General features: G+C 40.5%; 1 pseudogene; it reads left to right on the top strand.

Annotated features, from left to right (window-relative positions):
* The first annotated feature begins 518 nt into the window (after positions 1-518).
* LOC109259950 (nucleosome assembly protein 1-like 4) lies at positions 519-1,686 on the top strand (annotated as a pseudogene).
* The last annotated feature ends 10,481 nt before the right edge of the window (positions 1,687-12,167 follow it).

The following is a 12,167-nucleotide window of genomic DNA, read 5'->3' as shown; positions in this document are numbered from 1 at the left end:
CAGCAAAAGAGACAGAGTATAACCTCTGAGGCTAAGTCATCAGGGCACTGGAGTTTTTGCCATGTTTTCCTATATGGCTTGCTTTGGGGGAAGGCAGTCACCATGTGTGAGGGGCTTTATGAAGAAAAAAAAAATCCCATCATCACCCAGGACAAATCTGACAGCCACTCAACCAGCCACCACGGAAGTGGATCCTTCAGCCCCTGGGAACTTTTTAAATGACATCTGTCTGAATCTCATGTGAAACCCCAAGCCAGGACCAGTCAGAAAGCTGTTCCCAAATTCCTGATACATAGAAACTGTAAGACATAATAAATGTTTACTGTTGTCTTAAGGCAACAGAGCCTGGAAACTGCTTTGGATTCTGTGTCCCCCTCTCTCTTTCTGCCTCTCTCTCTCTCTCAAATATAAACATTAAAAAAAATAAAATAAAAAGAAGTGGAATCTGAAGGAGCGGAATCCAGCGAGGTACCCACATTTGAGCTCTTCGTGTTCTTCGCTTCTGAGAGTTGCCATAACTTTCCATTTGGAGATCGAAGCATTCAGATGGCAGATAACAGGTTTTCAGATGGTGTTCCTTCAGATGGCTTAGAGGCTGCTAAAAATGCAAGTAATACAGAAAAGCTCACCCCCAGGTGATGCAGAACCCTCAAATATTGGAAGCTTTACAGGAATGGTTTGACAATGTCTCCCACACTCCTTCAAGTTACGTTGACACTTCACCTAGAGCAGTGAAAAGAATCAACATGTTGAAGCAGCTGCAGGTGAATGTGCTCACATAGAGGCCAAGTTCTATGAGGAGGTCAATGGCCTGGAGAGAAAATATGCTGACTGTACCAGCCTCTCTTTGACAAGAGAAGAGAATTCATCATTGGTGATGTTGAGCTGGCAGATGCAGAATCAGAGTGGTACAAGTGAAAATGAAGAGGACAATAAATTGGCTGAAGACATGAAAAATAAAGTAGTCATAACAAAAAAAAAAAGAAAAAGAAGCAGCAACAGCAGAGGAGCCAAACCCCAAAGGAATTTCAGAGTTTGGATTTACAATCTTTTGAAATGAGATACACTAAGTGAATTAATCCAGGAGTGTGATGAACCGATCTTGAAGCACCTGCAGGATATTAAAGTGAAATTTTCCGACCCTGGGCAGCACATGTCTTTTGTATTAGAGTTCCACTTTGAACCCAATGACTATTTACCAATTCAGTCCTGACAAAAAAATTTAGGATGAAATCAGAGCCAGATAAGGCCTGATCTCTTTTCCTTTGAAGGTCCTGAAATAGTTGACTGTGACGGGTGTGTTAGTGACTGGCAGAAAGGAAAAAATGTACAGTCAAAGCAATCAAGAAAAAGTAGAAACATAAGGGCCCAGGCACGGTGAGAACAATTGCCAAACAAGTCCCCAACGACTCATTTTTCAACTTTAGCCAGCTGAAAGCATCTGGGAATGGAGAATCACTGGATAAAGACTTGGAATTCATGTTAGCCTCCGACTTTGAAATTGGACACTTCTTTTGTGAGCAGATGGTACCCCAGGCCATGCTCTACTTTGGAGGAGGCCATAGAGGATGACAACAATTTGATGAAGGTGAGGAAGGAGAAGAAGAGGAATTAAAAGGTGAGGAGGAGGAAGAAAATGAGGACGATGTCAAAATTAACCCCAAGGAGCCCAGCCAGCCCTCCTAGTTGCAAACAGCAGGAAGAAGTGAGTGTGCCCTGCAGGTGGGGCCTCTGCCAGCAGATCGCACTCAGGACTCACTGCAGCCACAGCACAACTGTATTGTTAGTCCTTACATCTAACTTGTTTTCTTTTCTTTTCTTTTTTTTTTAACTTGTTTTCAAGTGCATGATTTGACGTTAACTTTTCCTTTACCCTCCTTCTTATTTTTGCTTAACCTGTACAATGCATTCAGAAATGCATTTCTGAAATAGAAGGTTTGATTCCAGCAGCCTCTAAGGCCTTGGGTGCAGTTCAGTGGACTTTCCCAGGCCCTGCCTTTGGGATGGCCCTGTAGACCCTGGGGGCAGTGGAAAGTCAGTTGATACCAAGGGCAGATGTCTGCGGATGTGGTTCCAAGGCATCTAGAACCAATTACACCACTTCGCAGTTGGACTGGATTCTTCTTTCACGTGAAGAAACCCACACACCTTGTGTTTCCCACCACTTGGTGTCCTTTGCTCTAATTGTCTCAGTAGAGGAGAGTCCTGTTTTCCTTAGAGCGTTCTTTCTTCGGTTTTGTCTTCCTTGGGGTGGAGTAGGGGGTATGTGCACCCAAGCCCCGAGGCACAAGTCTTTGTGGTTCATCCTCGCATTTATTTATTCTTTCCTGCTCGTGAGGGCTTGGGACTCATGCTGTCTCTTGTCTGTACAGTTTCTGAAACCATGTGTGTGATTGGTGACTGAGTGACTTGCCAGGTAGGTGTGGTGGTAGCTCCCACAGGAGGGAGGCCTGAATAGAAGGAACCTCGCTTGGAACTGGCCAGGCCAGCAGCTGAGGGCAGGAGATCATTTTCTTCTTTCTTTCTTTCTTTCTTTCTTTCTTTCTTTCTTTCTTTCTCTTTGACATTTTTATTTATTTTTGGGAGACAGAGACAGCGTGAGCAGGGGAAGGGCAGAGAGAGAGAAAGGGAGACACAAAATCCAAAGCAGGCTCCAAGCTCCAAGCTCCAAGCTGTCAGCACAGAGCCCTACACCAGCTCGAACCCACCAACCCTGAGATCATGACCTGAGCGGAAATCCCACCCACTGAGCCACCCAAGTGCCTCCAGGATCTCCTTTTCATGACCTACAGACCACCAGCTGTGGCAGGGGATTGTGGGCACGGCCCCAGGGTTTGCCAGGCTCCTGCGGTGAGCAGCCTGGCCTGGGAAGGGCCGCTTTTCCTTCTAGTGTGTGCATCCAGTCTTGCTTTCTCAGTAGCCCCTGTTTCTTGGCCCCTCTGATCAACTTGTCTTCAAAGTCGTGGGTTCAGAGTGACCTGGTTTTGGCCAGTGGGTGGGGTTTCCAAGCGTGTGACCACTTGGCAGCCAGAAACTCCGCGTCCATTCTGTGACCAGGCCTGTAGAGTGCTCAGTCTTACTTATAATACATTTGTAACTGAATATGGTGTTTGCAATTTGTACAGAATAGTTAGAATATTATATTAAAGTTATGAAACACACAAAGAAGTAAAAAAATATCTCTCTAATGATTTCTGAGGAGTAAGAGGAACTGGAATATTTTAAAGCAATTTCTGAGAGTAAATCATTTCACCTGTACATATTTTTAAAAATATATTTAAACAAAGTAACTAGGAACCTTGATTTATTACATAAAGATAGAAACCTATATCCAATAATTTGAGAACACTCATTCATCTCAAGCACACATGAAACATGTATAGAAATTGGTAGGGAACATTTCTAAAACTTGACTACTTTTCAGTCAATAAGGCATGTCTCAACAAATTTCAAACAATTGGTGTTATATGGAATATTTTCTCTGAACAAAATGCACCTAAATTAGAAGTCAACCACAAAATTTTATTATCTTTGTATCTTAAAGATAAAAAGATAGAGAAATTAATTTTCATCCCCAGAGGTTTCAGAATTTGAAAATAAACTTCTAAGTGACTTCTATTTTCCAACAATATCTCTACAGTATGGAAGTGTATGAACAGCTAGCTCTCTGTGCCACATGGTGTACTGAATTACTGAATAAAATGTACTCATTACTTGGGTTGCAGTGAACAAAAGCATAAAAACTATTGGCCTAGAAAAGCTTGTACACATGTGTATCAGGAGACAGGTTTGAGAAAGTTCACAGAGCATTGTTAGCAACAAAAAAAGCTGAAAACAAACCAAATATTCATTGATGGGTGAATGTATATGGTATATTAACACAATGAGATATTATATAACAGTGAAAATGAATGAATTACAGCTCCATACAGCAATGTGGATGAACATTAAAAACATAAGCCTGAGTTGCAGAAGCAACTTACAGGAAGCATGACAAAGTATGATGCTAATTTTAGGAAATTCTAAAAAGAACTAAATAATACATTGTTTAAGAAAATAGATATAATGTGGATCCTGAGAAACTTACCAGAAACCCATGGGGGAGGGGAAGGAAGAAAAAAAAACAAAGAGGTTAGAGTGGAAGAGAGCCAAAGTATAAGAGACTCTTAAAAACTGAGAACAAACTGAGGGTTGATGGGGGGTGGGAGGGAGGGGAGGGCGGGTGATGGGTATTGAGGAGGGCACCTTTTGGGATGAGCACTGGGTGTTGTATGGAAACCAATTTGACAATAAACTTCATATATTGAAAAAAAAAAAGAAAGAAAATAGATATACCCGACAAAACTACTAAAATGGATATAGAAATGATAAATTCAACTTAGTGTTTTTTTTCTCTGGAGAGAGAGGCAGGCAAATAGGATAGGAAAGGAGAGGTGCAAATATGTATAAAGGTATTGATAATGTCTAGTATCCAAGTGAAGTTCCAGGTTCAAGTCTGTCTGTTTTAATAGTTGAGTTTTGTTACACACAGATGTTCTTTTTTTTTTTTTTTAGCAAATATTACATAATAAAAACTTTTTTTACGTTTATTTATTTATTTTGAGAGAGACAGAGCATGCAAGTGGGGGAGGGGCAGACAGAGAGGGAGAGGGAGGATCCCAAGCAGGCCCGCACTGCCAGCCCAGAGCTCACACATGACTTGAGCTGAGGACCCAGATGCTTAACCAACTGGGCCACCCAGGCACCCCAATAAAGACATTTTTCAAGAAAAGCTGATTTTGTAAACAAGAAGGAATACTATTGAAATTCCGATTTTAGGGAACAAAAATGCTCAGTGAATTTTCATTCTACTTCTAAGAAAATCCCCAGAGCCTAAAGTTTTTGAGAGGATAGGATCCTTGAGCCTTCAGACCTTCCCATTGTACCCCCACCAGGAGATGTCCCTGACTCTGAGTCATCCAGCACCTAGGACATATAAATGTGTCCGTCCTCCCCCCCCACCCCCCAGAAAGCACAAGTAAGTTGGAATAGTTGTTGTTGTCTGAGACTTCATCTCTCCCACTCCTAAAAGATTGCTTCAAATCTGCATGCCTCTCATTATTTTCAAAGTGTTCTGATGCTTTGGGTGTGAAAAGACTGTTTTAAAGTTCACTGGGTAAGTCTCTCTGTTTTCCTCCAGCCACGAATCCTTTTTTTTTTAACCTGATTACAGAAACATTACATATTAATTGTTTAAAATGTGATTACAGGGGCACCTGGGTGGCTCAGTCGTTTGCCTGTCGGACTTCAGCTCAAGTCATGATCTCATAGTCCGTGAGTTCGAGCCCTGTGTCGGGCTCTGTGCTGACAGCTCAGAGCCTGGAGTCTGTTTCAGATTCTGTGTCTATCCTCTCTCTGCCCCTTCCCCGCTCATGCTCTGTCTCTCAAAAAAAATGAATAAATATTAAAAAAAATTTTTTTAAATAAATAAATAAAATGTGATTACAGAAAAACACAGAGATTAAAATCACTTGTAATCTCATCACCAAATATTATTACAATTGATTTTTTAGTCTATTTGCTTTCTGTCTGATTTCTGAGTATATGAATACCTACTGTTTCTTTATTTTTAAAAATGAGATCAGACTGACACTTTTATATTTTGTTTAACCTTTAAGGAATATGTTTTTTTTTTTTTTAATGTTTATTTATTTATGGGGAGAGCAGAGAGAGAGGGAGAGAAAGAGAATCCTAAGCAGGCTCCATGATCAGTGTAGAGCCTGATGTGGAGTTTGAGCCTGCAAACCCTGAGATCGTGACCTGAGCCGAAATCAAGAGGCAGACACTTAACTGACTGAGCTGCCCAGGCACTTCTATACTTACTAATACTTTTAAAGCCATGAAATTGAACTAAGTGAGTGAGTATAGATGAAAAAGAAAAGAGGATCAAAGACTGACTTTTAACTAGGGGAAAATTAAAGGTTGGGCAGAAGAGGAACTAATGAGAGAGACTGAGAAAGAGCAGCCAGTGAAGTGAAAGGGAAACCAGGAGAGTATAGTGTATGGGAAGCCAGAGAAAAAGAATATTACAAGAATACTGAGTCAATTGCTATCGATGGGTCAAGAGAAATGATCATAGGATTTAGCAACAGAACTCATTGGTGACAATGAACTATTTCCATAAACATTGTAGGCAAAAGCCTGACTGAAGTAGGTCCAAGAAGAAATAAAAGGAAAGAAAGTAGAATCAGAGAAACAGACACATATTTGAAAGTGTTTGGTTATAAAAGAAAGGTAAAAAATGGAGGAGTAGTTGAAGAAAGTGTTTTTTTGTTTGTTATTAAAGCAAGACAACGTGTGTGAATGCTGATGAGGAAGGTTTATCAGAGAGGAAAAATTGAGGATGCAGTAGAGAAGATGGAGAATTACTGGAGCATCATGGCATGGGTAAGAAGTGATGGGGTCTAGTGCCAAGGCAGAGGAGTTAGCCCCAAATGGAATCATGGACAATTCACCACTCTCTTCTTGTTACAGGAGAGAAGGCATGTAGATAGGTGGTTATGCTGGGAATTTGTGGACATTCTTTTCTGGTTGTGCTTATTTCTTGGTGAAATAAGAAGAAATGTCATAATCTGAGAGTGAGAGTGGAAAAACATTGGCAGTTTAAGGAGCCAAGAAAAGGTATGAAATAGTTGTCTAGGAGAGTGCAAAAATAAATTCACTAGAGAAATGTAGTATAATTGCCAGGCATCCTCAATGACCTACTTGAAGTTCACAGTCATGAATTTAAAATAAGAGCGTTTGGCATGGTTATGTGTTTTACCCCAGGCGCACTGAATCACCTGGACATAGATAGAGAGTAGGCAGAGATATGAGATCAAAACCCAGATTTTGGTCAAATGAACAATAATTTTTCTACAATTTTATAGCTGCATTATTTTTCAAATTATTTCTTTCATGGAAAATAAGAAGAAACGTATTTTTAGCCTGGGAGTGCCAATAATGCTACCCTATCTCTGGCCCCTCATCTTGTCTGGGTCCATGCAATGACCTCCCTCAGGGCTACGTGTTCCAGGCCCCTTGGAGGGTGATGTATGCCCTGATGGAATGAAGGAAGGCTTGTTCTGACCTTCCCTAAAGTTGTTTAGATAACTAGTAGAGATAACATAGTTTCTTCCCCTCCCTCCCCTCTGGCTCATAGATGGTGCACAAGGTCTGTTAAATGTTAAACTCTTGACTTCACAACAATGAATTCTGCATATCCCCTCACTCCATAAAATTTGTGGATTAAGTTCTGGACTTTGAGGAGAGTAGCTGCCCAGCGCCTGGATCATTGTCTGCCTGGTCCCTGCCATCACAACACCCTCCTCTCAGTAAGTTAACCTAAATAAACTCTGTGTAAATGGTTTGGAGTGGCTTGCTTAGCTTTTCAGTCAGAGAGTGCCTTCCCAGTTTGGAGGATATTTTACCATCCCTTCTCCAGCTTCTAATATCTACCAACACAAAATTTTACCAATATCTGACCAGTATTTGCCTCCTTAATCTAGTCTTTCAGTTTCATGGTCATCAGCTTCATTGTCTACCCAATTCATCCTCACCCCTCAGTTTGATTCCTGAGTCAGTCCTCCAAACTTTTATCAACAGTTTTCAACCATTGCTATACTTTTCCTTTCTTATCACCTCCTTTTTGGCTTTTTGGTTGGTAAATTCTGGGTACCCTATGGATCACACTTTTCCCTGCTAAATATTGTCCACAGATCCTTTTTCCCTATCCTGGAGGTGAGTAAGGGAGGGGCAGAGAGAGAGGGAGACACGGATTGGAAGCAGGCTCCAGGCTCCCAGCTGTCAGCACAGAGCCCGATGTGGAGCACGAACCCATGGACCAGGAGATCATGATCTGAGCCGAAGTCAGATGTTTAACCGACTGAGCCATCCAAACGCCCCATTTATCTGAGTTTTAATTAACAGTTGGGTGAACTTTGGGGCCCTAAAACAGCAAATTCCAGCTCTGATCCCAATCACTATGTTGTATCTGTATTCGTTTTAGGGACATAACAGCCAGTACATGGCATAAACCAGGAAAAAGTCCATCCTTGGAATCCTTAGAGGTTGGAGGAGAATTTTGCTCCCATGCATTTTGTGGCCATTTACCTTTTGTCCAGAGCCACTAAGGAATAGGAGTTTTGGAGGGCCAGACTTCCTGCAGTGATTCTTGAACAGCATCGTTGTCTTCAGTCTAACTCTAAAGTACCTCAGCCATGAAAAAAGAGGCAAGTCTGATAGCTCCTCCCAGTGAATCCCAGAAGGCCACTGTGGAGGGGCTTGGTAGAGCAAGCAACTCACAGAAGAAGAAGATCCTCAGTAATAGTGAAGTGAAAGTTTGCAAGTTCTCTGGAGAAACCAGGCCCACTTCTTGTGGATGGTTTGGGTTATATACTACTTGAGGGACTCCCACTTCTGTGGAAATTTTAATTGGTTCTAATTAGCTGTATAGAGGATCCTATTTTTCTTAGAACTTCTCTTGCCTTCTCTCCTTCTTCCTCTGTCTCCATTTTCTAAAAATCTTGTATTGATCTATGTCTTCATGTACGAGTCAGTGTTCTCCAGAGAAACAGAACCAATAGGATACACACACACACACACACACACACACACACACACACACACGCACTTCCTTTATTTTAAGGAATTGGCTTATGTGATTTGGGGGACTGGCTAGTCTGAAATCTGGAGGGCAGACTGGTAGGCTGGAAACTCAGGGAGAAGTTGATGTTCCAATATTGAGTCCAAAATTTGTAGCGCAGGCTGGCGGACTAAAAACTCAAACAGGATTTTATGCTGCATACTTGAGGCAGAATTTTTTTCTCCAGGAAGTCTCAGTTTATGCTCATAAGGCCTTCCACTGATTGGATGAGGCCTATTCACATTACCAAGGGTGATCTCCTTTACTTAGAGCCAACCAATTGTACATGTTAACCACATTTACAAAATCCCCTCACAGGAACACCTACATTAGTGTTTGATTAATGTATTGTAATGTATTGTGATTGATAAAACTATATCTATTATTGCCAAGTATAATGCTAGGCACTTCAGATGAACTATATATATAATTTGTTTGTTGAAGTATAATTACCCTACAGCATTATGTTAGTTTTAGGTGTACAACATAATGATTTGATAATTCTGTCATTACTCATTGCTCACCACAGTAAGTGTGGTCACCATCTGTCACCAAGCAATGTTGTTACAATATTGTTGACTGTATTCCCTATGCTGTACTTTTCCTCTCTGTGACTTATTTATTTTATAAGTGGGAGTTTGTACCTCTTTATCCCCTTTATCTATTTTACCCATCTCCCCACCCATCTCCCCTCTGGCACCTGCCAGTTTGTTCTATGTATTTTAAGAGTCTGTTTTCTGTTTGTTTGTTTGTTTGTTTGTTTGCCTCTTTGCTTCTTTGTTCATTTGTTTTGTGAACTATATCATTCAATACTCACAACAACCCCATGAGGTATTATTAATCTTTATTTTACACATGAAAAAAACTGAGGTTTAGAACACTTAGGAACTTGCTAAAGTCACACAATAAATAAGCCATTGAGTCAGGACTCAAACCTGAGCCTAACTCCTGACAAGTCCATGATTTAGGAAATCCTTTTGGTCTTGAATAGATCTCCTGTGTTTGCTCAGTCCCCAAGTCTCTAGTGAAATCATGGAAATTACATCAAAGCTGAGAGCCACAGGTCTGAGTGGGGCCACTATACTTGCTGTGAGCCTCATTTCTAACCTTCTGTTTCCAAGACCACATGAGTTTCCAGAGAAATTAGCTAGATAAATTCCAACAGCATGGTTAAACAATCTTAGAGAGGCAGGTAGGCAAGCCTAACCACTCACTCTGTCTTCCAAGACAACACACACAGACTGAAGTTCCCACTCTCTGTGTTGGCTTGTCTAACATTGCCCAGATTCATAATCTGCTACAATATCAGGACTTTGCAGATGAACTCTCTTAACTATAACATTTTAATCACTAAATCTTTCATTTGTCTTTGGAACACTCTTCTTCTCAACTTTCTAATTGTTTCCTCTTTTTATGATTATCAGAAGTCCATTGCTCTTATATTTTCTCCTTCATCGTAATCTCATTCAAAACCCCTCTTCTTAGGAAAAGAATATTTAAGAATATTATTCACTCCAAAGTTATCTTTCCCAGTAGTATTTGTATTTATATTTGAGCAAAATCTTTACCTAAATAGCTAGATTTCTGATCATGGAATATTAGCCAACAGTTGAGGGGCATTTAATAGCTATGGAGCCTTCCAGTTGTGGTCCTTCTGAAAAATCCCTTGTTGTCACTCGTCCACTTTGTTTATGTCTAGCCCTATTCAAGAGAAACTCCTTTTGTGTTTAGGCCCAAACACTTTCCCATATCTATTTCAAGAGATAAACCTGAAAACTGAGAGGATGATGAAACATCAGTGTAAAATTTAGGCTATGTGTATTTCCATCAATACTACAAATAAGAAAAAACAGTGAGTATTTCTCTAGTCCTCACAGTAGCTCCTGGAGGTAGGTACAATTATTATTGCCATTTTCTAGAAAAAGAATTTAAAGGTCAAAGAGGTAGTAAGTGATAGAGCCATGTTGAAATGGAGAAACTGCTCACTCCAAAACCCAGGACTTAAGTTCAGCTAAACATCCATTCCAAAGAAACAGGATGCAAAAGAATAGAGCATGAAAGCAACATAAATTAGCTCTGGGAAGATTTATCAAAGTCAATTCTTAGGTACACCAATATTCCAGTCTTACATCCCATTTTCTAATACTTAGCTATTTAATTATTTTTTTAAGGCTTTATTTTCTTTAAGTAATCTGTACACCCACCATGGGGCTCAAACTCACAACCCCAAGATCAAGAGTCACACTCCTTACCAACTGAGCCAGCCAAGTACTCCTGGTTACCTACTTTAAAATAAGATGATGGGGCGCCTGGGTGGCTCAGTCGGTTAAGCAGTCGACTTCCGCTCAGGTCATGATCTCGCGGTCCAGTCCATGAGTTCGAGCCCCGCGTTGGGCTCTGTGCTGACAGCTCAGAGCCTGGAGCCTCTTTCAGATTCTGTGTCTCCCTCTCTCTGACCCTCCCCCGTTCATGATCTGTCTCAAAAATAAATAAACGTTAAAAAAAAATTTAAATAAGATGTATTTCTGCAGACTTTGGGGGGTGGGAGAAGGAGTTTTAAAAAACGGAACCAGTAGATTCTTAAGGTAATACAAAAAACCCTAATTCTTATATGGGTTTTAAATTTGCAAATTATAAAGTTAGGCAGTAGTATCCTTCCTTTTAACTTGAACTGTCAGGCTTGAAGATTTGTGTCAGGCAGTGCTCTACCTTCCCCAAATAATTCGTTTTGACGATTATATCAGAGTCATCTGGGTAATTCCCTTGCTCCTCAGAGAGCTCAATCCTTCCATTTCTGAGATCTGTAAAATCCAATGTCCTAATCAAGATTTGTGTTAACTCCCAGTGGCTTATGACGTTATGGTGATCTCTGTCTTTGGCTCATATTTTGAGGCTTGCTGTTTTTGTTCCTCTTTCATTAATGCCTTCTGCGAACTCAGCCCTTGATGAGTTTTCACAAGAAATTTGCTTCCACCAACTTTTTGTGAATTTTAGTAGACTTCACTGAAGATACGTGGGTGGGGTCATATAGAGGGGTCAACTCACAGAAAGCTACTACAATGGCTTTGCTCTCCTCTGCCTCCTTCCCCCTCTCTTATCCACCCTAGTTCCTCTCAAAAGAAAAACAAATTCTTCATCTGGCTTTCTGCATAGCAATTTAGCAAGCTTGCTGCTAGAACATGTCCTTAAGGTCTCACCCTTTACACCAGCATCTTTACCAAATATTTCCTCCAGTAAATATTGTGCTCTTCCCAAGAGGAATTCTAGCAGAGAAAGAAAGAGAGAGAGAGAGAGAAGTATATAGTCTATCATAGAAAAAAACTTACTTTGCTATGAGGAAAAGAATTTATTTTATGATTCTTTAACAAATGTGTAAAGTAATGGTAACAGCAAAATGCAAAAATCTGTCATCTAGAAAGTCACATTAATTTTACACTCTTGGTGAACAGAAGAGTTGTTCTACATTGGTTGGTTTTAAAGCAAAGAGTCATTTTAGAAATTTTAT

This window comes from Panthera pardus, unplaced genomic scaffold (genome assembly GCF_024362965.1).
Source record: "Panthera pardus isolate Hobbes unplaced genomic scaffold, ASM2436296v1 HiC_scaffold_11, whole genome shotgun sequence".
Lineage (NCBI taxonomy): Eukaryota > Metazoa > Chordata > Mammalia > Carnivora > Felidae > Panthera > Panthera pardus.
The sequence above is the reverse complement of the archived record's forward strand: the minus strand, read 5'-3'. Positions and strand labels throughout refer to the sequence as shown.